Below are 25,497 nucleotides of genomic sequence, written 5' to 3' on the forward strand. Positions count from 1 at the left end.
TGTTCTATTAACGTATGATAAAGATATGACCTAACGGAAGCTCAACAGTAGGGTGCCAAGTACCGGTCCCTGCAGGGCTCCACACGCAATACTGCAGACGTCACATTGCCATGACTTGAACGGTGCGTCTTCTCTGAGCGCTACGATTAAACCAATAAATTACCGAGCCTGAAATACCAAGACTCTCTGGGTTAAAGTTTGGTCATTTAAGTAGAGGTCAAATAACAGTGGTCTTAAAAGCTACAGTGCCAGAGGAGAGTGATATATTAATAATAATTGATGGAAGGTCCCAAGACCACTAACAATTCTTAAACGAGTCTGCCAGGAAGCGGGTCAAGCATTCAAGTTGCCTGTTTTGCTGCTTTAACCAGTTGTGTAAGGCTTTCGAGAGATATATTTTTAAAATGACAGAGGGTCGTGAAACAATTATTAGCCATGACCCTATTAACATCAGTAATCACGGGATTCAACAGATTTTTAGGAATGGTGCCGTTGAGCTCGTCCCTAATGAGATGAGTCCAAAATTGCGCGAAATCATGAGCTGAATGGGGGAAGCTTTTGGGAGTTGGCTGCTGTTGCATTAGCGTTGCTTCTGTATCAAATAAGTATTTTGGATTACAGTATATGCCTATAATTAACTGTGGAAATCTTAAAATATCATGATACAGCTCCTTTACTCCATTTCAGCCTAAAGCTCCTGGCAAAACATGCCTCTAAAACCCATGGGCGACTTTGGAATCATTCCTGAAAACCTGACGTTTTACTGAAAATTCAACAATATTGTCAACGCCTACTAAAAATAATTTATATCTCAGCCCCTACAGCAGAAACAGAATTAAAAAATATTTAAGAGCTTAGTGGCTTTCTGATAAATCTGAGAAAAATCCTGTGGATACATTTGCCTTTACCCCTGAGGACGGGTGCATTTGAAACAGATTTGATTAAAATTAGTCCTCCATTCCGACTCAAAGCCACATCGCCATGCTCGAAAAATTCTACAATGCAACGGCGCCCCCACGTGTTCTGATACATTTCATTGGCTACGAGTTCAAGAATTAGTCAAGGAAAACAAAAAAGATGCATCCGCTGTCCTGGCTCTAATGGTTGAAATGTGGGAATGGGTGAACTGCCAATATCTACATCCTAAACCGGTTGCCAGCCAATCGAAGTGCACATACAGTATACAGTAGACAAACAACCATTCATACAATCAAACCTTTTTTTTTTTTGGGAATGGTCATTTGCTTTATTGGATGTCTAGGTATATGGGAGGAAACCGGAGAACTCAGAGGAAACCCACCCAGGCACGGAGAGAACATGCAAATTTCCACACAGGAAGGCCGGAGCCAGAATCGAGCCCTGCACCTCAGAAATGCGAGGCAAACCAGTGCCCCACCATGCCGCCCTCATGTAAAACCAAATAGATATATTTTTTACTTAATTGCTCAGTGCTTTGTGCTCAGGTACCAAGTCCTTCAATATGACATAATGGAGTAGAACATGACATTCAACAATCTCTTGAGAACAAACGTAAGACTGACATTTTTTTTTTTTTTGCTTTCTGATGTCAATTGTATTCTATATGTGCTCGTGTCATTCGTGCTCTAATTTAGTTTTCACTCTTATTGGTGTGTTAGTTATTTATGTTAACGTGCTTTATTCAGCTACAGCATATAAATGTTATATAAATAAAGTTGTATTGTGTTGTATTTATTCAACTTAACAACTTAAGTGTCTGCCTTCACTTCACAGTGCAAGGATGATTGATTCAAAGCATATATCATTTTGGCCTGGTGTTGAAAAAGTTTATATTTGGGCTGTTATGTCATATTTCTGAACCACACTGTCTGAGAACCACCACCCATACACTTTCTGCCTCATTTGTAGTACCAGCTGAGCCAGCACACCACAGAGCTGGTTGGAGGAGAAATAACTAAGTTTTTGAAAAAGTCACTAATTCAGATGACATTTCCACATTGAAAGGCACCAGGTTCACGCTATTAAGACCTACGTTAACACAATTTTAAAATAATGAGGTTATTCTTCATCTAGAAGGCGTCCCCTTAGCCTGGAATAAAGGCAGGAATAAAGTTGAAGCTCGTACACTCGTGAATCGTTCTACCAAAAATATGTCATGAGCTCTTGCATATAGTCCATAAAATGTATAGCAAAAAAAGAACTAAAATGTGTATCACAAGATGTGTAAATTTCTCTAGGAAGTCGTCACAACTCGATCAATTAGCTCAGGTTTACACAAAGCATGCATCATTATTCACCACTCTGTCGATTACAAATCTATTGTATTACAATACTGCTTCTTTATTCCTAAATAACGTCAATCTAATACAAAGAAATTCAAAATGTGAAGACCGTCTACATTATTGTACAGTGGTGTATAGGTATAAGCTTACGTATTTAAATACTGTACAAACAATACTTAATTATAACTTTGGGAAAATGTATTGTGATCAAACATTTGGCAGCGTGCAAAAGCCCACAGCCGCTCTTCCTCGCTGGACCTGCACGAAAGGACGAGGCTTCAACAAAGGAGCTCGTGTGGAGCATTGTTGCCATCTAGAGACCGCTGGCTGGCATAGTTTGGCCAATTTAACACGGTGCTGTTAATTCACAGAGCAGTGTCACAGAGTCCAATGTCCAATGTCAATAAATACAATTGTGCGTGTAATTTTTACCTACTGCCGACTGAAAAAAATGTGTTGATGTTTTACAATGATAAATAAGTGCAATTATGGTAGGTGCATTTATTTTATTTTTCTTATTTTATTTCTTAAACACACACACACACGCGCAAGTGCAATTATGGTAGGTGCATTTATTTTATTTTTCTTATTTTATTTCTTAAACACACACACACACACGCGCGCGCGCAAGTGCAATTATGGTAGGTGCATTTATTTTATTTTTCTTATTTTATTTCTTAAACACACACACGCGCGGGCGCGCGCGCTGTGGTTGCACGATCGGGCCAAATTAAGCTCCCTGCGCACTGCGGTTCACTTAAATTTTGGAAAGTACATTAGGACTTTTAAAATATTTTCTGAATTTTAGCGACCGCTCTGTCACAATAATGCGACCAGCGCGGTGCAGTTGCGCGGTCAGCGGCGCGCAACGGTTGCGCGTTCGGCGGTGCACTGCAGTTGCGCGATCGGACAAAATTAAGCTCCCTGCGCACTGATGTCCACTTAAATTTTGGAAAGTACAGCAGGACTTTAAAAATACTTTCTAAATTTCACCGACGGCGGTGTCACAATAATGCAACCAGCGCGGTGCAGTTGCGCGGTCGGCGACGCGCTACGGTTGCACGTTCGGCGGTGCACTGCAGTTGCGCGATTGGACAAACTGGCTTGGAACGGATTAATTTTTGTTCCATTGTTTGTAATGGGAAAATTTGATTCGGAATTTGAACGATTCACTTCTCGAACAGCCTTCTGGAACGGATTGTGTTCGAAAACCCAGTCCACTGTGTATATATATATATATATATATATATATATAAACACATCTTCTTCCGCTTCTCCGGGGACGCATCGCGGGGGCAGCAGCTTTAGGAGGGGCTCCCAGACTTCCCTCTCCCCAGCCACTTCATCCAGCTCATCCCGGGGGATCCCAAGGCGTTTCCAGGCCAGCTGAGAGACATAGTCTATCCAGCGCGTCCTGGGTCGTACCCGGGGTCTCCTACTGGTGGGATATGCCCGGAACACCTCCCCAGCGAGGCATCCAGGAGGCATCCTGATAAGATGCCCGAGCCACCTCATCTGGCTCCTCTCAACGTGGAGGAGTAGCGAGTCTCTCCGGGATGACCAATCTTCTCACCCTATCTCTAAGGGAGAGCCCGGACATCCTGCGGAAAAAACTCACTTCGGCCGCTTGTATCCGGGATCTCGTTCTTTCAGTCACGACCCATAGCTCGTGACCATAGGTGAGGCTAGGAGTGTAAATCGACCAGTAAATTTAGACCTTCACCTTTTGACTCAACTCTCTCTTCTTCACGACGGACCGGTACAGGGTCCGCAATACTGGCGACGCTGCACCGATCCCCCTGTCAATCTCGCGCTCCATCCTCCCCTCACTCGTGAACAAGACTCCAAGATTCTTGAACTCCTCCACTTGGGGCAGGATCTCATCCCCGATCCGGAGAGGGCATTCCACCCTTTTCTGACCGAGGACCATGGACTCAGATTTGGAGATGCTGACCCTCATCCCAACCGCTTCACACTCGGCTCCGAACCGTTCTAGTGAGAGCTGGAGATCACGGCCTGAAGAAATCAACAGCACCACGTCATCTGCAAAAAGCAGAGACACGATGCTGAGGTCCCCAAACCAGACCCCCTCAACGCCTTGGCTGCGCCTAGAAATTCTGTCCATAAAAATTCCGAACAGAATCGGTGACAAAGGGCAGCCTTGGCGGAGTCCAGCCCTCACTGGGAACGAATCCGACTTACTGCCGGAAATGCGGACCAGACTATGGCATCGGTGATACAGGGACCGAACCGCCCTTATCAGTTGGCTCGGCACCCCGTACTCACAAAGCACCCTTCTCCAAGTCCACAAAACACATGTGGACTGGTTGGGCGAACTCCCATGCACCCTCGAGGATCCTGCCGAGGGTGTAGAGCTGGTCCACTGTTTCACAGCCAGGACGAAAGGCACACAGCTCCTCCTGAATCTGATGTTCGACCTCCCGACGAACCCTCCTCTCCAGCACCCCTGAATAGATCTTACCAGGGAGGCTGAGGAGTGTGATTCCCCTGCAATTGGAACACACCCTCCGGTCCCCCTTTTTGAAGAGGGGAACCACCACCCCAGTCTGCCAATCCAGAGGCACTGTCCCCGATGTCCACGCAATGTTGTAGAGGCGTGTCAGCCATGACAGCTCCACAACATCCAGAGCCTTTAAGAACTCCGGGCGGATCTCATCCAAAGGCCCCGGCCTTGCCACCGAGGAGTTTTTTAACTACCTCAGTGACTTCGACCCCAGAGATTGGAGAATCCGCCTCAAAGTCTCCAGGCCGTACTTCCTCAATGGAAGGCGTGTAGGTGGAATTGAGGTCTTCAAAGTATTCTTCCCACCGACTCACGACGTCCCGAGTCGAGGTCACAGCACGCCATCCCCACTGTAAACAGTGTTGACGTTGCACTGCTTCCCCCTCCTGAGACGCCGGATGGTGGACCAGAATTTCCTCGAAGCCGTCCAAAAGTCATTCTCCATGGCCTCACCAAACTCCTCCCACGCCCGGGTTTTTGCCTCAGCAACCGCCGAAGCCGCGTTCCGCTTGGCCATCCAGTACCTGTCGGCTGCCTCCGGAGTCTCGCAGGCCAAAACGGCCCGATAGGACTCCTTCTTCAGCTTGACGGCATCCCTTACCGCCGGTGTCCACCAGCGGGTTCGGGGATTGCCGCCACGACCTGCAGCAACGACCTTAAGGCCACAGCTCCGGTCGGCCGCCTCAACAATGGAGGCGTGGAACATGGTCCACTCAGACTCAATGTCCCCCGCATCCCCCGGGACGTGGGAAAAGCTCTGCTGGAGGTGGGAGTTGAAGCTCTTCCTGACAGGGGATTCTGCCAGACGTTCCCAACAGACCCGTGCACACGCAGCTACCTCTCTCTGCCCCACCCGAACGGTGTTTTATTCGTTCAGTGAGTATTTGTCCGACAGTTTAATGTGTTTGTCTCGCCTCACTACGTCGTGCTACAAGCAGGTTCTACTCAACATTGGCAAAAGCGAGTTTTGCAGCGTTCTGAACTTTGAAACAGAGACATTAAAGGAAATCGGATTACTCCGGCCTGAAACAACGCCGGACTCGCCTGCTACTTCTCCCCCGGATAGAAAGCGTCGGAGGCGGTGTGCGAGGAGGCAGAAGAGAGGCAAGCGCGGAGGCGTCCGGCCCAGGCTAGCGGCCAACCTAACTCGTGCCTTCCATTCTTCTGGCGAATCCTCGATCGCTGGACAACAAAATGGATTACATTCGACTGCTGAGATCTACGAACCGGACAGTGAGTATGCAGGAAATGGGGTCAAAATACAAAAAGTCCTGCCTAGCTACAAAAACAGATATGCTCAAACCTCATTGAATAAAGTACATAAGCAGACAAGTATATACACATATTAAATAAATAAAAGAAACATTTTAAGCATATAATTATACCTACACACCAAATCAATAAAGAAGACATAACTAGACATTTTTGATAAGTGGTGATGAGAAAGGTTTTTATAACTTTATGATCTGATATATTTCTGAGCACTTTGAAATAACAAATGACTTTTGATATATTGCCTAAATAGCTTAATGACCCTTAAGGAACTGTGTAATGCATGCCTGATGTTTTTTCTCTGAATCATGGACACGGCCAGAGTCGTCTTGACCGTTCAGTACTTGATTGTATCTTATGTTTTGACTAATGCTAGACGCCAGTTTTTGATTACTACTGAACGCTCTGCACAGAGGGAAATAGTTTGCCTAACAAAGAAAAGATACGGTTGGAGGCATGATTAAACTAAGAATAAGCAAAGACATGATGTATCAAAAGAACAGCAATAGATTAATGATGTCACAGCCAAAAGCTAACATAATTTCGTACAAAATGACAAAATTAAAAGAATGAGGTACAACAGTGTATGTCCAAGATTGGAGAAGAATGTTCACAGGAAGGTCGCGTGGAGATAAAACCAGCAGGTGCCAGAAGGAGCCACCCAAAGACTCGGCCAAAGATGATCGCCAAGGCCGAAAGACGGGATGGAAGACAACAGCCCCCCTCCACACACACACACCAACAGCCCCCCACTATCGCCCATAACCAGCACCACTCCCATGGAAGCAGACTCTCCTTCGAACTTGCCCCACCCCGAAGCCTCATCACCCATCAATCTCGGCCCACAATGTGCTACTGAATATAAAACTGATCTAACAACCTTGGACTTGGCCTTTTCTGAATGGAGACTTTCCGCTCTTGAAGGGCCCAGCGCTGTATTGTACTTTCCTGAAAACAGAGCTTTTTTTTTTAACAAGAATTGTGATTGAACTCAACCAATCTGTGTAAGTCTAATTTCTGCTTCAGTGTCTTTGCATTTTCCTAAATCTGAAGAAATCAAACGAGCACGCAGTGAGTAAATTGGATAACAGGTGATTGGCAAAGGCTTTTGCCGTGAGGCGCAGATAACGCGCTCCCTAAATTGTGGACAGAATCCAGCAGTAACAATAAATATACTTTGGTATCCAAGCTTTACAGTGACTACTTAACGTTGGATCAAAGTGTAATTTCTTCAGTGCTGTCCCATGACAAGATGTGAAGACAAAATGAACTTAGTACAACTATTAGAGATAGTTACGGCGAGCAATGCGTCGAGTTTTGCTTCCTGGAAAAACTGACGAGGAAACGCGGCGGAGATCACGGAGCGTTATTAGACTTCCAGCGGGCCGCTAGCCCAACAAATGCGGCTTTGCTGACCGTGGAGCGCGATCTGGTACCTCGCACGGGACGCATCTCCCCCCCGCAAAGAGTTCCAGGGGCTCGGGGAGACTTTTCATCGCTGCCGCTGCAGCTGTAGCGGGGAATTACCTCCCTCTGGCAGACACGCCAAGTCAATACACCGTCAGTCGCACTTAGAGCATATCCGCCTCTTCTCCGTTCCGATGGCACTTTGTGCCTTTTCCACGCGCTCCTGGGACTACCGGGAGGCCGCGCACACGCGCGAGGTGGCCGAAAAAAGCACCAGGAGAGCGGATGTACACTTTTAAGCGGTCCGATGGCACTTGAAATCTTAACCATAGCTTTAAACGCATGTTTAGAACCCTAACCCTAGTTTTGAATCCTACTTTGAAACCCTAACTCTAGTATGAAACCCTACTTTGAAACCCTAACCCTATATTTAAACCAGTGGTGTCAAACTCTTTTATTTCGCAGGCCGCATTGTAGTCATAGCTTCTTGTGGAGGGTTATTATGACTGTCAACCCAATTACATGTATGAGCACCTCAAATTATATACAGTAAAATCTCAAAACAAATTAACCAATAACTCGTTTTCAAATCAGACAAGTAAAAACTGGTCAAATATTAAAAACAAAACAAAGATATTATTGAAAGTGAAGACAATTTGCAATTCTATAAATGACACACGGATTTGATGCACAATTTGTCTTTGCGGGCCACATAAAATGATGTGGCGGGTCAAATCTGGCCCCCGGGCCTTGAGTTTGACACTGGTGACTTAAATCATTACTCGTTGAAAATAAATACAAAACCAATCATACAATCACTTATTACCCACAGCAAACATCATTCCCAGGATCTACGGTATACCTAAAATCCATAAACGAGGTACACCTCTCCGCCCCATTGTAGACAGCATAGGATCATACAACCTTTCAAAATCACTCACAGAAGTAATAAAACCATTACTGGGACTCAGATGATCATTGCAAAAAGTCAAAACATCCCACCACAGAACTCACCCACATAAAAGTACAAAAACATGAAATGTTCATGTCAAATGAGGTTATTTCACTCTTCACAAAAACACCCACACAGGCCACCATACACATAGTGCATGACAGATTATTAGCAGACAGGACACTCAAAAAGTGCACAAATCTAACAGTGTACTGTTAGATTACCTGTAGGATATCATTCAAACAGTACAGGACATCCTTCAGCTACTCCATCTCATTGCCACTTCCACATACTTCCAATTCAGAAACACAATTTACAGAAAGAAAGAAGGATTCCCCATGGGAGACCCACAGTCTGCCACCATGTGCAGTTTTTTCATGGAGGACCTGCAACAGAAAGAACTCAACAGCCCTGGATGAATACAGACCCACATTATGGGAACACTACGTAGACGGCAATCTGGAAAAAGTGGAAACAGGACATACACAACACCTCACATACCATCTCAGCAACATAGACACCACTGGCAGCATAAAATTCACTCACCAAGAGGAAACGCATCAATCCATAGCCTTTCCGGACATAAACATACACCACACAGACAACAGAGATATAAAAATAAAAGTACACAGAAAACCCACACACACCGACCAATACCTGGCCTGGACATCTTAACACCCCACTAGCCACAAACTGTCAGTATTCAGAGCATTACACGAACGTACAACAATAATCACGGACCAGGATGACAGAACACAGGAAGAAAAACACATACAATATGCACTTAAAAGGTGTCAGTATCCACAGTGGCAATAATTAAAAGTGAAGGACAGGTCAAAAACAACACAACACAGGGAGAAAGAAAAAACAAACAAGTACCATAGAACACAGAGGAATGGCGACGTTTCCGTACGTGAGGGGTTACGGAACGCATCCATAGAGCCTTGATAAAACACAACATAAACACCCCAGTCAAACCACACACAACACTCCGTCAGATACTGGTTCATCCAAAGGACAAAATACACACGCAAAATAAATGCAACTCCATATACAAGATCCCATGCAAATTATGCAATAAATCGTACATCGGGGAAACCGGGAGGAACTTTACTACGAGAAAAAACAAACACAAGAGGGAGTGTGAGAAGGAGACAGCAACAAGACAAATGAGGGGAAAAAAAAAGAACAAGCATAACAGGAACACTACAAGTCAGCCATCACCGACCATTGCAAAAAAGAAAATCACATAATGGCCTGGGAGAAGGCCAGACTCATCCGTACCGAAAAAAACAAACATCAGAGTTGGATCAGGGAGGCCATTGAGATCCGCAAGCGGGGCCTGAGGACCATCAACACGGACGAGGCAGCTTTCATGCTCTCTACCACCTGGAGCAGCATTCTGGAAGGGTGAACGGACAGGAGAGGCCGTGACTCACCTGTCAAATCTGACAGGTGATTCACACCTTTATCAGCTGATAAAAACACCTACACCAGTGACACTCTGATGAAGGCGAAAATACACGTCGAAACATGTAAGGTAAGTAAAACTACCTAAATGATTTTTCTGTGATAAAAGAACCCGTCAACTAATTTATAAGTGAAGACAAAATGAATTTAGTACAACTGTGGTAAGGTACTTCAGTTTTTATATTTTGTCATAGGTTTTCATTTATGTGCTAATTATAACTTTATAATTTGTCTTTCACAATTCATTTCCAAAAGGTAGGTAATATGAGTGTTCTTTGATAACAAGATATGTGTTTGTATATATGTTGCAAAATATTAAGTTTCCATCCATCCATCCATCCATCCATCCATCCATCCATCCATCCTCTTCCGCTTATCTGGGGTCGGGTCACGGGGGCAGCAGCTTTAGGAGGGACTCCCAGACTTCCCTCTCCCCAGCCACTTCGTCCAGGGGATCCCAAGGCGTTCCCAGGCAAGCTGAGACATAGTTTCTCCAGCGCGTCCTGGGGAGTCCACGGGGTCCCCTGCCGGTGGGACATGCCCGTAACATCTCCCCAACGAGGCATCCAGGAGGCATCCTGATGAGATGCCCGAGCCACCTCATCTAGCTCCTCTCAACGTGGAGGAGCAGCGGCTCTACTCAGAGTGTCTCCAGGTTGACCGAGCTTTTCACCCTATCTCTAAGGGAAAGCCCGGACACCCTGCGGAGGAAACTCATCTCTGCCGCTTGCGTTTGGGATCTTATTCTTTCGGTCACGACCCATAGCTTGTGACCATAAGTGAGGGCAGGAGCACAGATTGACCGGTAAATTGAGTGCCTTGCCTTTTGGTTCAGCTCTCTCTTCACCACGACGGACCGGTACATTACAGCCGACAGCCGACTCCACCGATCCGCCTGTCGATCTCACGCTCCATCCTGCCCTCGCTCGTGAACAAGACCCCAAGATACTTGATTCCTCCACTTGGGGCAGGATCTCTTTCCGGATCCGGAGAGGGCATTCCACCCTTCTCCGACTGAGGACCATGGACTAAGATTTGGAGGTGCTGAACCTCATCCCGACCACTTCACACTCGGCTGTGAACTGCTCCAGTGAGAGCTGGAGATCACAACTTGAAAAAGCCAACAGCACCACGTCTGCAAAACTGATCCTCCTGAATCCGTGATTCGACGGACCCTCCTCTCCAGCACCCCTGAATAGACCTTACCAGGGAGGCTGAGGAGTATTTTCTCTGTAGTTGGTCCACCCTTTGGTCCTCCTTCTCAAAGAGGGGAAGCAACACCCCAGTCTGCCAATCCAGATGCACTGTCCCCGATGTCCACGTAATGCTGTAGAGGTGTGTCCACCATGACAGCCCCAAAACATCCAGAGCCTTTAAAAACTCCGGACGGATCTCATCCACCCCTGGGGCCTTGCCCCGAACAGTTTTTTAACTACCTCAGTGGCTTCGAGACCAGAGATTGGTGAGTTCACCTGAGAGTCTCCAGGCCCCTTCTTCCACAATGGTAGGGTTGTTGGTGGATTGAGGAGGTCTTCAAAGTATTCTCTCCTCTGACTCACGACCTTCCAAGTTGATGTCAGCAGCAAGCCATCTCCACTGTAAACTGCTTCCCCCTCCTGGGACGCCGGATGGTGGACAAGAACATCCTCGAAGCCATCCAGAAGTCATTCTCCATGGCCTGGCCAAACACCTCCCATGCCTCAGCAACTGCCAAAGCCGCGTTCCGCTTGGCAGACCGCCAAGCGGAACGCTGCCTCCGGAGTCCCACAGGCCAAAACGGCCTGATAGGACTCCTTCTTCAGCTTGACGGCAACTGCCAAGTTCCACCAGCGGGTTCGGGGATTGTCGCTGCATCAGGCACCGACAACCTTATGGCAACACCTCAGGTCGGCTGCCTCAACAATGGAGGCATGGAACATTCTCCACTCAAATACACCAATGGAGTCATGCGGCTCCTCAATGGGGCATGTGGCTCCCCAATTGGGTCATGCGGACCTCGAACCACGGCTACTTTTCAGTGGTTTTTCATACTTGCCGTTCTCATCCCTGGAGTCAGCTGCGCCAAGAGGGTGCCGTGCCACGAGGGTAGCGCGAGGGCACCGAGAAAAAGCCGCGCCAAGAGAACTCTGCACAAAGAAATTGTCGCAACGACAGGAGGCCAGAAGTGTGCCACGCCATGAGGGCGTCGTGTTGAAAGGGCCTGCGGGCTGTGCTGAGAGGTCACTGCTCCGAGAGACCACTGCGCCTAGAGGGAACCGCTGGAAAGGGCGCCTTCCTGAAAGGGCGCCACGCCAAGATGGCGCATCCCCGAAAGGGCACCGCGCAAAGAGGGTGCCATAACGAAAGCGGGCCACGCTGCCTTAAAAGGGCCTCACCGTGAGAGGGCGTCGCACTGCCAGGGAGCTGCTCCTTCTCGGCAAAAGCCCTCTCTGCGCAGTGCGCAACCCGCAGCGTGGTGGCGAATGTGCGCAGCGCTCAAAGGACAACACGGTGAGAGGGCGCCGCGATGATAGTGCCCTACGTGGCGGCAAGAGGATTGCCGCGCCAGGGAGGGCGCCACGCTGCACCGCGCTGCATCGCCCTGCACCGCGCTGCACCTCGCTGCACCGCGCTGCACCTCGCTGCACCGCGCTGCACCGCGCTGCACCGTGCTATGGTGCTGCACCGCGCTGCACCGCGCTGCACCGCGCTGCACCTCGCTGCACCTCGCTGCACCGCGCAGCGACGGTGCACCGCGCTGCGGTGGTGCATCGCACTGCACCGCGCTGCGCCGCGCTGCACCTCGCTGCACCTCGCTGCACCTCGCTGCACCGCGCTGCACCCCGCTGCACCTCGCTGCACCGCGCTGCACCCCGCTGCACCGGGCTGCGACGACAGGGCGCTGCACCGAGAGGGCAACGTGTCGAGAGGTCGCGCGCGTGCGCTGTGCAGGAGGGCACTGTTCCGAGAGGGTGCCGCGAGGCGAGAGCAGCAGCTGGAGCTATTTTCGGCCACCTGGCGCGTGCGCATGGCCTCCCGGTGGTGCCGGACGGCGCGCTCATGCGCTGCTCCAAGTCCCGTGGAGGACCATCAGAGCTCCACGACGCCGGCTAGGTAGCCTAATAGTAATCATCCGGGCCTGCTGGAGCATTATTTGGCCACATGGCTCGTGTGCACGGCCTCCCGGTGGTCCCAGTCGCCTCCAAGAAACGTTAGAAAAATGTCAAATGAGCCCACCTTAAGAGAGTTATAGTTACTCCCGCTATTTGGCCGCTTAAAGTGTCATCAGACGCGGAGCAATGCGAGTGTGCGCTAAGTGCGAGAGGTGGTGTAATTTTTTGCCGGGTCCGCCAGAAGGAGGTAATTCCCCGCCACAGCTTCACCGGCAGCTTCCGAATGTATCCCCGAGCGCTTGGAAATCCGTGCGGGGGGGAGAAGCGGGCCGTGCAAGGTACCAGATGGAGCTGGACGGTCACTGGCGCCGCTCGTCGTGCGCGCGCGGCCCGCTGGTAGTCAAATAAGGCTCTGCGATCTCATCCGCGGTGCTTATAAAGTGCCGATCCGCTCGGCTGGAGCTATTTTCGGCCACCTGGCGCGTGCGCACGGCCTCCCGGTGGTCCCGGAAGGCGTGCGTGAGTGCGCCAGCCGCCGGAAATCGAATGAGGCTCCGCGATCTCATTCGCGGTGCTTATAAAGTTCCGATCCGCTCGTCTGGAGCTATTTTCGGCCACCTGGCGCGTGCACACAGTTACTCCCGCTGTTTGGCCGCTTAAAGTGTCATCAGACGCGGAGCAATGCGAGTGTGCGCTAAGTGCGTGAGGTGGTGTAATTTTTCACCGTGTCCGCCAGAGGGAAGTAATTCCCCGCCAAAGCTTCAACGGTCACCGGCGCCGCTCGTGGTGCGCGCGGCCCGCTGGAAGTCAAATAAGTCAAAGTCAAAGTCAGCTTTTGTCAATTTCTCCACATGCCAAAGACACACAAGGAAACCGAAATTTCGTTCCCCCCTATCCCACAGTGACAAGACATGGCCCACAACAGACAAACAAGTAAACAAGTGTAACAACGGCGTGCTAAATAAATAATGAATAAAAACACAACAAATAAATAAATAAGAGTAGCAAAAAAAGGAGCAAGTGCGCATACAGCAGACATTCCAGAAAATAGCGCAACAGTGCCGCACGCTACGCAGAAGGGGGTAGCGAGTTCAGGGTCCTAACAGCCTGGAGAAAGAAGCTGTTGGCGAGTGTGGTGGTGCGGGAGCGCAGGCTCCTGCACCTCTTCCCAGAGGGCAGAAGGTCAAACAAAGAGTGAGCCGGGTGACTCACATTTCTCACAATCGAGGTTGCCTTGCGGGCGAGATGGGAGGTGTAAATATCCTTCAGGGAGGGGAGCGAAGCACCAATAATCTTACCAGCCGTATTCACTATGCGCTGCAGGGCCTTCAAGTTCTGTTCAGTGCAGTTACCACCCCAGACAGCGATGCAACTGGTGAGGACGCTCTCAATGGTGCCACGGTAGAATGTAGACAGGACTGCCTGAGGAGCACATGCACGCCTGAGCTTCCGCAGGAAGTACAGGCGGCGCTGAGCTTTTTTTGCCAGTGACGAGGTGTTTGCGGACCAGGAGAGGTCCTCACTGATGTGCACCCCCAGGAACTTGGTGCAGCTCACCCTCTCCACCACAGCACCGTCGATGATCAGTGGCAGGTGTTTTGTGTGACCCTTCCGGAAGTCAACAACTATTTCCTTGGTCTTGTTGACATTCAGCAGGAGGTTGTTGTCCCTGCACCACGTGGTCAGAAGGTCAACTTCCGACCTCTACCGAGTCTCGTCGCCCTTCGTGATGAGACCCACCAGAGTCGTGTCGTCAGCAAACTTTACTATGCGGTTGTCGCTGTAGGTCGCAGTGCAGTCATGCGTCGGCAGGGTGAAGAGCAATGGACTGAGCACGCAGCCCTGGGGGGCCCCCGTGCTCAGCGTGATGCTGGCGGAGATTTTGTCGCCAACACGCACCACCTGAGGCCTCTGACAGAGGAAGTCCAGTAGCCAGTTGCAGAGGGAGGTACTGAGGCCCAGCTCGTCGAGTTTGCAGATGAGTCGCTGCGGCACAATGGTGTTGAAGGCAGAGCTAAAGTCCACAAACAGCAACCTCACATATGAGTCCTTTCTCTCCAGGTGGGTGAGGGCCGAGTGGAGGGCAGAGCAGATGGCATCCTCAGAGGACCGCTTAGCACGGTACGCGAACTGGAAAGGGTCAATGGTGGGGGGGAGAACGGATTTGATGTGCTCCATGACAAGCCGCTCAAAGCACTTCATGATGATGGGCGTCAGTGCCACGGGGCGGTAGTCGTTGAAGCAGGACGGTGCAGGTTTCTTCGGCACAGGAACGATGGTGGCAGCCTTGAAACACGAGGGGACGATGGCCTGCTGCAGGGAAACGTTAAAGATGTCCGTGAAGACACCCGACAGCTCCCCAGCGCAGTCCTTCAGCGCTCGACCTGGGATGTTGTCAGGGCCCGCCGCCTTACCGGTGTCAATAGCGGTGAGCGCCCTCCTCACACCGTCGGCAGAGAGGCGCAGGGGCTGCTCGTGTGGGGGGGGAGTGGTCTTCAGCGGACAAGTGCTGTTCTGGGCGTCCAAGCGAGCAAAGAAGCGGTTCAGATCATTCAGCAGACGGACGTCGCCCTCACAGCTCCTCGGCGCGGGCTTGTAGTCCGTGATGGTCTGAATGGCCCGCCAAAGGCTACGTGCGTCCTTGCTGTCCTTGAAGTGGGTGGAGACCTTGCACGAGAACGCCTTCTTCGCTTCTTTGATGCCTCGGGACAGGTCGGCCCTCGCTGTCCTCAAGCCAGCCTCATCCCCCGCTCTGAAAGCCTTGTCCCTGGCCCTCAGCAGTCTGAGGACAGCCCCTGTCAGCCACGGCTTCCAGTTCGCGCGAGTGACGACGGATTTCGAGCAAGTCACATCATCGATGCACTTCGTGATGTAAGAGCTAACAGAGTCAGTATACTCCTCTACGATCATTGTAGGTGGCTGCCTGCTTAAACAAGTCCCAGTCAGTGGTGTCGAAGCAGTCACGAAGTGCATCGGAGGCACCCTCAGACCACACCCGAACCCGCCTCCGAACCGGCCTGGATGCCTTTACCAATTGTCTGTATGCGGGCAAAAGCAAAACGGTGAGATGGTCAGAAAGCCCAAGATGGGGGAGGGGGTGGCTTTGAAATCTCCCTTTTGCGCAGAGTAGACCAGGTCTAGGAAGCTGTCTCCACGTGTCGGAAAAGTAACATGCTGGTGAAGCCTCGGGAAAACAGACTTCAGGTTGGCATGATTGAAGTCTCCAGCGAAGATGGTGAAACCGTCAGGGTGCGCTGTCTGCTGTTCACTGACAGCCTGGTACAGTTCACCAAGCGCCGCGATCCTGTCGCCTTCAATGTTGGAAGGCGGGATGTATACCGCGACTAGCAGAATCGCGGTAAATTCCCTCGGCACTTGATGATCACAAACTCCGCAAGTGGCGAGCAGTGCTTACATACCACCACAGAGTCCCGGCACCATTCTTCTCGGATGTAGACACATAATCCACCTCCTCGCGACTTTCCCCCTCGTACAATGGCACGGTCCGCCCGATAGCACGCTAGCCACTCCAGATGCACGGCAGAGTCCGGAATGTTGTCAGTCAACCAGGTCTCGGTGAACACGAGCACACAGCAGTTCCGCACCGTCCGGTTCGTAGACCTCAGCAGGCGAACGTAATCCATTTTGTTGTCCAGCGATCGAACAATCACCAGAAGAATGGAGGGCACCGCCGGGCGCGCTGGGTTGGTCGCCAGCCTGACCCGGACGCCTCCGCGCTTGCCCCCCTTCTGCCTCCTCGCACACCGTTTCCGACGGCTCCCAACCGGGGGAGGAATAGCGGGCGAGGTCGGCGACATTTCAGGACGTAGCAGTCCGAGCGCCTTTAATGTCGCCGCTTCAAAGTCCAGAACGCCACAAAACCCACTTCTGCCGATGTCGAGCAGAACCTGCCTGCTGTACTTGTAGCACGGTAAAGCACGACGAGACGAACACAAGACTGTCGGACGAATACTCATTAGACTAACAAATCACCGTACTAACGGAACAGAGAGTGGCCGCTGCGTGTGCACGCGCCGCCATCTTGATCAAGTGATAAGAATATAGCAAATAAGGCTCCGCAATCTCATTCGCGGTGCTTATAAAATGCCGATCCGCTCGGCTGGAGCTATTTTCGGCCACCTGGCACGTGCACACAGCCTCCCGGTGGTCCCGGGCGGTGCGCATGAGTGCACCGGCCGCCGGAAGTCGAATAAGGTTCCGCAATCTCATCCACGGTGCTTATGCAGTGCCGATCTGCTCGGCTGGAGCTATTTTCGGCCACCTGCCGCGTGCACATGGCTTCCCGGTGGTGCCGGGTGGCGTGCGTGAGTGTGCCGGCCGCCGGAAGTCAAATAAGGCTCCGCGATCTCATCCGCGGTGCTTATAAAGTGCCGATCCCCTCGGCTGGAGCTATTTTCGGCCACCTGGCGTGTGCGCACGGCCTCCCTGTGGTCCCGGGCGGCGTGCGTGAGTGCACCGGCCGCCGGAAGTCGAATTAGGCTCCGCGATCACATCTGCAGTGCTTATAAAGTGCCGATCCGCTCGGCTGGAGATATTTTCGGCCACCTGTTGCGTGTTCACGGCCTCCCGGTGGTCCCGGGCGGCGTGCGTGAGTGCGCCAGCCGCCGGAAGTCGAATGAGGCTCCGCGATCTCATCCGCGGTGCTAATAAAGTGCCGATCCGCTCGGCTGGAGATATTTTCGGCCACCTGTTGCGTGTTCACGGCCTCCCGGTGGTCCCGGGCGGCGTGCGTGGGTGCGCCAGCCGCCGGAAGTCGAATGAGGCTCCGCGATCTCATCCGCGGTGCTTATAAAGTGCCGATCCGCTCGGCCACCTGGCGCGTGCACAGGCCTCACGGTGATCCTGGGAGGCGTGCGTGAGTCTGCCTGCCGCCGGAAGTCAAATAAGGCTCCGCGATCTCATCCGTGGTGCTTATAAAATGCCGATCTGCTCGGCTGGAGCTATTTTTGGCCACCTGGCGCGTGCGCACGGGCTCCCGGTTGTCCCGGTTGTCCCGATTGGCATGCGTGAGTGCGCCGGGCGCTGGATGTTGAATGAGTGAATGTTGAACGTGATGGCAAACCATTCTACCTGATATGTCAGACCTCAGCGCATTTCAAAGATTCAAATCTTCAGCGCCATGCACTTCAGCTCACTCCATGCTAACATTGATCATGCGTCGAACCCGCAACATCATGCTTAAGAGGTGGACATGCTAACTGTCAGGTATTTTCTCTGACTGAGTATCTGTATAAAAGAAAAGGATCAGCAGACAAAACAAGTGAGGCAGAATATTGAGGTTTTTCTCGCGAGGAGTGCATTCAGATTTACAGCAATCTGACTACACTAAAAATCTGTTTGCACTCTTCGCTCTTTTTATTTGGAATGCCCTACCCACAATGTGAGACTAGCCCCTAATAGGTGGGGAGAAGGCGTGGGCTTTGTCTCATGAGAGAAGAAACGAGATTCTGTGTGAACCAAGAAGTCACAGACAAGATGCCATGAGAAACGAATGCAAGGACAAAATGCTATGTGACCAAGAAGTCACAGACAAGACGCCATGAGAAAAGATGCAAGGACAAAAGCCATGTGCAGACATCAACAAAATAGATTGAGCTATCAACAACTTTCTTGGATTCCCAGAGGTGTAGAAGGTCAGGAAGCTCCAGACAGCATCGTTTGACTTGTTGTTGTTGGTGGACGTCTGCAGGGCGAAACAGCAAGCATTCTGTGCAATAATCTTATTAATAAGTACTCATTAGAGAACGCATGATAACATATATATACAATTTATCTAACACTAACCAGTGCGCCATTATGTCAACGCATAATAACTAAGTCTGCTGATCAAAACAGCGGTTACTAGATGACGTCGCTACGTCGTGGTCACGTGACGCAGACAAGACGTCAATGGGCGGACCTTCGTCCGAAATTAGAATCCGTGGGCAGAGTTAACTTGTTTAAAAGGGAGTGGGCAGAAGAGATATTTAATTTATTTAAATCTATTTTGAGTGCACAGCATTATGCCAATGCATAACAACTGTAAATCTACTAAACAAAACAGCGGTTGCTATATGACATCTGCCACGTTGTGGTCACGTGACAGACGTGACGTCGATGGGCGGAACTTCCGCCGGAATTCAAATCCGCGGGGAGAGTTAACTTGTTTAAAAGGGAGTGGGCAGAAGAATTATTTAATTTATTTAAATCTATTTGGAGTGTGCGCCATTATGTCAATGCATAACAACTGTAAGTCTACTAAACAAAACAGCGGTTGCTATATGACGTCTGCCACGTCGTGGTCACGTGACGCGGACGTGACGTCGACGCCTACTTTACATCCCACCGATCACAGGACCCCTCGGCTGCATAACCGCGCCCCCTTCCCAACCAATCGGATTTGCTATACGCGAAAACGACGCCCATGGGCGGAACTTCCGCCAAAATTTAAATCCGTGGGCGTGGCTCGCAACAGGAAGTAGGAAAATGGCGGCGACGTTGACAAAGACACAGCGGATGGTAACATACGACTAACAAGAGAAATATTTTTATTTTCTGCTTGCAACTGGACCGTCCAGAGCGTACACGGTAAGTACAACTCATCGTTTTTAAAAATAAGTACTTTTGTTCCCCTGAAAAGCGAGTGAGTGTGGCGTTTGGGGGGAACGTCGAATTTCGACGATTCTTTCTGGGCAACGGTTGTAAATGATTGCGTTGATTAAAAAAGAAAACTTGATGTAACTCTACTCGACTTCCGGGTTGTTCTGACAGATCGTCGCTCTTCGGACACAAAGTATGGCAGCGGACCAAGAGGTATGTACGGCTTCGTGCACCAACTGCACCCTTCTCTTAGAGAGGTTGTCTCTGCTAGAGGGACGTGTCCGCCAGTTAGAGCAGAATAGTGCGATAACAGTAGTTGCGGCGGACACAGACGCGGGCTGTAGTCAGCCCGCTAGCCCGGTTAGCATTAGCCCCAAGCGGCTTGCTAATCGCGATGAGCCAGGTAAGACGCATAGCCGTCCAAAGTCATCTCGGTCTACTGGCCCTCGCACTTTGGTCATAGGCGACTCCATTACCCGAAACATTACGCTTAAAAATCCAGCCACGGTAATGTGTATTCCTGGGGGCAGAGCACCCGACATAGAAGCTAATCTTAGGGAGCTGACTCGCAATAGGCCTAGTCAACAGCGTAGTTCCACCAATACTAGCTACTCATACATAGTGATACACGTCGGCTCCAATGATGTTAGGATGAGACAATCAGAGATCACAAAGAAAAACATAGCGAGGACTTGTGATCTTGCCAGAAAGATGAGTCGGCATCGAGTATTTGTCTCTGGCCCCCTGCCTGGGAGAGGCACTGATGAGAGGTTTAGTAGATTAGTCTCCCTTAATCGATGGATGGCTGGGTTCTGTAAAAAGCAGGGACTGTATTCTATAGATAACTGGTCATCCTTCTGGGGCCGCCCCGACCTGCTGAGGAAGGACGGCCTTCACCCTAACCGTGAGGGCGCCTTCACTCTTTCTAGGAATATAGATTACTGTTTGAGCCACTCATGACAGGTCACTCTAGAGCAGGCCAGGGCACAGGTGATTAGACCACCTGTGAGGATGGGTTTGGAGTCTGTTAAGTTAAAGTTAACTAGCGCTAGGCTAGACTTTCAGCATACACATAGCTCCTCGTATAGACTAGAGCGCGACAGTTTAAATAGTGCTGCAGTACACTTAAACACACTTTCTACTGGGGTAGTAGACAAATCCAATCACTCCGTCCCGACCGGTCTTGCTGATGAAACGGTGCCTGTTTTAGATAACTTCACATGTGTAACAAATATTCATCATCAAATTCCCACGGTCATTTCATCCCACCGCCCTAATAAACTTTTGAGAGGTGATATTAGGCCTAGAGAACACAATTTTACTCGCATCCCGTTTAAAAATCCTTCGATAGATACGCACCCTGATCAATCGATTACACTTAAATTCGGTTTTATGAATATTAGATCACTTCATACGAAAGCAATTCTCGTTAATGACCTTATCACGGAACATAATCTAAACGTTTTTGGTCTTTGCGAGACCTGGTTAAAACCTAATGAACTGCTGCCACTTAACGAGGCCTCGCCTCCAAATTTTGTGAGCTCGCATGTGGCACGTCCTCGAAAAAAGGGTGGGGGTGTCGCCCTCATCTCAAATTCTGAGCTTAGATTTAGGCCTCGCTCAATTCACGTATTTAAAACATTTGAAGTTCTCATTGTGCGATCCACTGCGTTACCGTCATTCTATCTTGTTGTTATTTACCGCCCACCCGGGGCTTACTCTGGCTTCATGGATGAATTTTCAGAATTTGTGGCTGATCTAGTGACAAATGCAGATAATATAGTTATCATGGGTGATTTCAACATCCACATGAATTCACCGTCAGAACCACTGACTTCGGCATTTCAAACTTTAATCGATACGTGTGGTTTTACGCAAGCTGTACAAGCAGCAACGCATAAGAATGGAAATACCTTAGATCTGGTATTATCCCGGGGACTAGCAACCTCAAATATAGCAGTACTGCCATACACTACTGTTCTGTCTGATCATTTCTTAATAAAATTTGAAATTTTAGTTCCTTGTCAAAGACAAGAGAGCAATCGGAATTATAGCAGCCGTAATCTTAACTCCATGACTGCAACTGCGCTGTCTGAGTTACTGTCGCCGGCAACCGCCATGTTTCCCGCATACAGCGGCTCTATCAATAATCTTACAAATGAATTCAATGCGACATTATTAAAAGCCATCGACTCTGTGGCACCGCTACGTCTGAAAACTCGCCGTAGATGGCCAACTCCGTGGTTCACAGATGAAACACGTACGTTTAAACAATTATGTAGAAAGCCTGAGCGCAGATGGCGTTTAACCAAACTTGAGGTTTTCCATCAGGCATGGAAGGACAGCCTCCTGAAATATAAAGAGCTAATTTTAGCAAAAACTCGTTATTTTTCGCAAGTCATTAATCTTAATAAAAACAATCCTAAATACCTATTTGATACAGTGGCAAAGCTAACTCTGCGCCAGCCGACCCCCGATAGCTCCTTCCACTCAGCTGACGAGTTTATGAAATTTTTTGCTCAAAAGATTGAGTCCATTAGGGACGAGATCAAGAATACCATGCCAATCGCTCCGCTGGTTACTAGCGCTGGGGATCATGCAATAACCCTCTCAAATTTTGATAGCGTTCCCTTGAAATGCTTACAAAATTGGTTAGTACGGCTAAACAAACAACATGTTTACTCGACCCGCTTCCAGCCAAACTACTTAAAGAATTATTTCCAATTTTAGGACCGTCCGTCTTAAATATAATCAATCTGTCTGTTTCCTCTGGGATAGTGCCAATAGCCTTTAAAACCGCTATTATTAAACCACTACTTAAGCGAGCAAATCTTGACCCGGACTGTCTCAGTAATTATAGGCCAGTTTCAAACCTCCCATTCATAGCAAAACTTCTCGAAAAAGTAGTAGCGCAGCAGCTTATTGATTACATGGTCGCTAATAATCGATATGACTCCTTTCAGTCTGGTTTTAGAGCTAATCATTCTACAGAGACAGCACTTGCTAAAGTGACTAATGATCTCCTCATAGCTATGGATTCAAATACGTCGTCTGTATTGTTACTACTCGATCTTAGTGCTGCCTTTGACACTGTAGACTTTGATATTTTATTAGGGCGTCTTAAAAGTTGTGTTGGTATCTCAGGGTGAGCACTCAGCTGGTTCAATTCCTATCTATCAGGCAGGACGCACCGAGTGGTCCATGGTAATACGTCCTCTGAGCTTTATAATGTTGCGTGTGGTGTTCCACAGGGATCGGTACTCGGACCGATTTTATTTAATATTTATATGATTCCGCTTGGGGACATAATACGTAAATATAATATTAGCTTTCAATGCTACGCGGATGACACCCAATTATATATGCCGTTATCGATGACAGATCCACGGGACTGTTGTAATCTCGAGGCGTGCCTTGCGGAGATCAAGCAATGGATGTCTCTCAACTTCCTTCGTCTTAACCCAGATAAAACTGAGATGTTGATAATTGGTCCTACTCGTTATCAACACTTATTTAAGGAAACCACTATAACTATAGATAACCGGACTATCACTCAGAGTGATACGGTAACTAATCTCGGGGTAATATTTGACCAAACGCTCTCCTTTCAAAAACACATTAAGAATATAACCAGGATTGCGTTTTTTCACCTTCGTAATATTGCTAAGATTCGTCCTATCCTCTCGACCGGGGATGCGGAAACCATTATACATGCGTTCGTTACGTCGCGCCTGGACTACTGTAATGTATTATTCTCTGGTCTTCCTAAGTCCAGTATCAAAAGTCTACAGTTAGTGCAAAATGCCGCTGCGAGGATGCTCTCACGGTCAAGAAAATTTGATCACATTACCCCAATATTAGCCAAATTACATTGGCTCCCGGTCCATTTAAGATGTGACTTCAAGGTTCTTCTACTAACCTATAAATCACTGCATGGCTTAGCGCCTTCATATCTCGTCGACCTAGTCGTTCCTTATGTTCCGTCTCGTAACCTTCGTTCGCAAAACGCTAGTCTTTTAGTTATACCGAGGGCCAAGAAAATGTCTGCAGGGTCTAGAGCATTCTCTATTCGGGCTCCAGAGCTTTGGAATGCCCTACCAATGGATATTAGAACTACTACCTCAGTAGAAACATTTAAGACACGTTTAAAGACACATTTCTATGAGATGGCCTTTAACTAACTTGTGATGGCCGATTTGGCCGGAGTTTGTTTTGTTCTCTCTGCCCACCCCCTCCCCGGCTGGGGAGGGGGTTAGGTGGCTCAAAAGCTGATCACGGCTAGCTGGATTCTCGGGGACCAATTCAAGATGAAGGAACTGCAGCTCAACCCCCTTGAAGACACGGCCAGGACAACCGAGGGCACCTCCGACATCCATTTTTTCATTGATTTTCATATTATGTATTACTTGTGCACTCTCTGCATCCATTATAACCTGGTGATCCTGAAAGGGGGATCCTTCCATCTGTGGTCCCTTCTCAAGGTTTCTCATTTTCCCCTGGCAGGGTTTTTTTGAGTTTTTCCTTGCCCTTTTGGGAGCTTATGATCAGGGGATGCTTTGAGAATAATTGTCAATTTTTGGCTATGTGAAGCCCTTTGAGACTGTTTGTGATTTAGGGCTATACAAATAAACTTGACTTGACTTGACTTGATTCCTTTTGCATCGGTTTGAACGGAATCGTGGCTTTGGCTCCCAATAAAAGACATCTACCAGGCAACCGACTCGCCGCGCCGCTCAACTAATAAGCAAGCGCAATGGGTGCCTCGCTGGATGGCGCGCATCAAACGTAGCGCAAACCTTCAAGCGTGCCGTCAATAAATTACCAGTTCATTGCGCTCTTCAGAAAGCAGGGCGTTTCGATCCTCCAGTTTCCTGATGACTGCGCTGAGCTCAGCGATTTTCAGATGAAACCGTCGCGTGTCCCGATCCTCCTGAGACTGAAAACGCCCCGCAACACACACACACAAGCACTCGTTCAAAGTTCAAAACTGTTTTTGTGCTACCTTCCTCCAGCAACGAACTAAGTCATGCGTACTGCAAGTGTGTGATGAGGTGGCTTACGCAATGAAGAGGATTGCTAGTAGCGGCGTTGACCCCACTTCCAGGGTAGTTTAGGCCCGCCCTTTGGGAATCCCTCAGGGCAGCGATCTGCTGCTCGGCAGCCTGAGTCTGCAGCTGAAGGCGGTGGACGTGGCCGGCCCCAGGGCTTCATCCAAAACACTAACCGCTCTGTCTTTCAGCTTGATCTCATCCGTCTGGATGTACAAACGGGGAGCGCTCAGGCAGGCGGGCAAACTCATTTGCCAGAATTGTGACAAAAACAAAGAGAGCAACCGGCCAATTTTTTTCTTGAATCGACTAGAACACCTTTGCTGTGACAAAAGCGAAGCGAGCAACCGGACATTTTCTTCTTGTGAAATAGAATAGAATAGAATGCCTTAGGTGTCATTGCACTGCAGGTATACAACGAAATTGGGAACATAGCCACGCACCGCGCATCTGATCAGTCCTACCAGTCGGCGGATCTCCCTCTCGCAGTCTCTCTTGGTTCGGCTCAGCTCCTCCCGATGCTGGTGATGAGCCGATCGGAGCTCGGCCGCTCGGGACTGCCAGGCCTGCTGGGCCGCTGCCAGGGCTTCTTCCGCGCTCCTGGTGGAGGCGACACCGCTCGGTCTCCCGACACCGCTGCGTCTCCTCCACCTCCGCCAGCAAAGCGCCCCCCCTCCTCACCTGAGCAGACATTGCGCCACACCGGGCCGTTGAGACCGCAACGGAGCGCCGCGACGCTTACTGGGGACAAGCTACACAATACGGTAGCGGCCGCATCGAAGCCCGACGTGGCGTGCGGATAGTCAGACACGGATAGAGCGGATCACCTTGTCCATGGAGCCGTCCCTCAGGCTGAGGACCAAGGCATTCA

General features: G+C 49.6%; 1 long non-coding RNA gene across 1 annotated transcript; it reads right to left on the reverse strand.

Annotated features, from left to right (window-relative positions):
* Positions 1-19,764: 19,764 nt before the first annotated feature.
* LOC148398518 (uncharacterized) lies at positions 19,765-25,251 on the reverse strand. The gene is made up of 3 exons (XR_015858705.1): positions 25,091-25,251; positions 24,639-24,832; positions 19,765-24,514 (listed from the first exon to the last, which is right to left on the reverse strand). It is a non-coding gene; the product is annotated as an uncharacterized LOC148398518 (long non-coding RNA).
* Positions 25,252-25,497: the final 246 nt, after the last annotated feature.

This window comes from Syngnathus floridae, chromosome 5 (genome assembly GCF_059516105.1).
Source record: "Syngnathus floridae isolate MCC-2025c chromosome 5, RoL_Sflo_1.0, whole genome shotgun sequence".
NCBI classification, from domain to species: Eukaryota; Metazoa; Chordata; class Actinopteri; order Syngnathiformes; family Syngnathidae; genus Syngnathus; species Syngnathus floridae.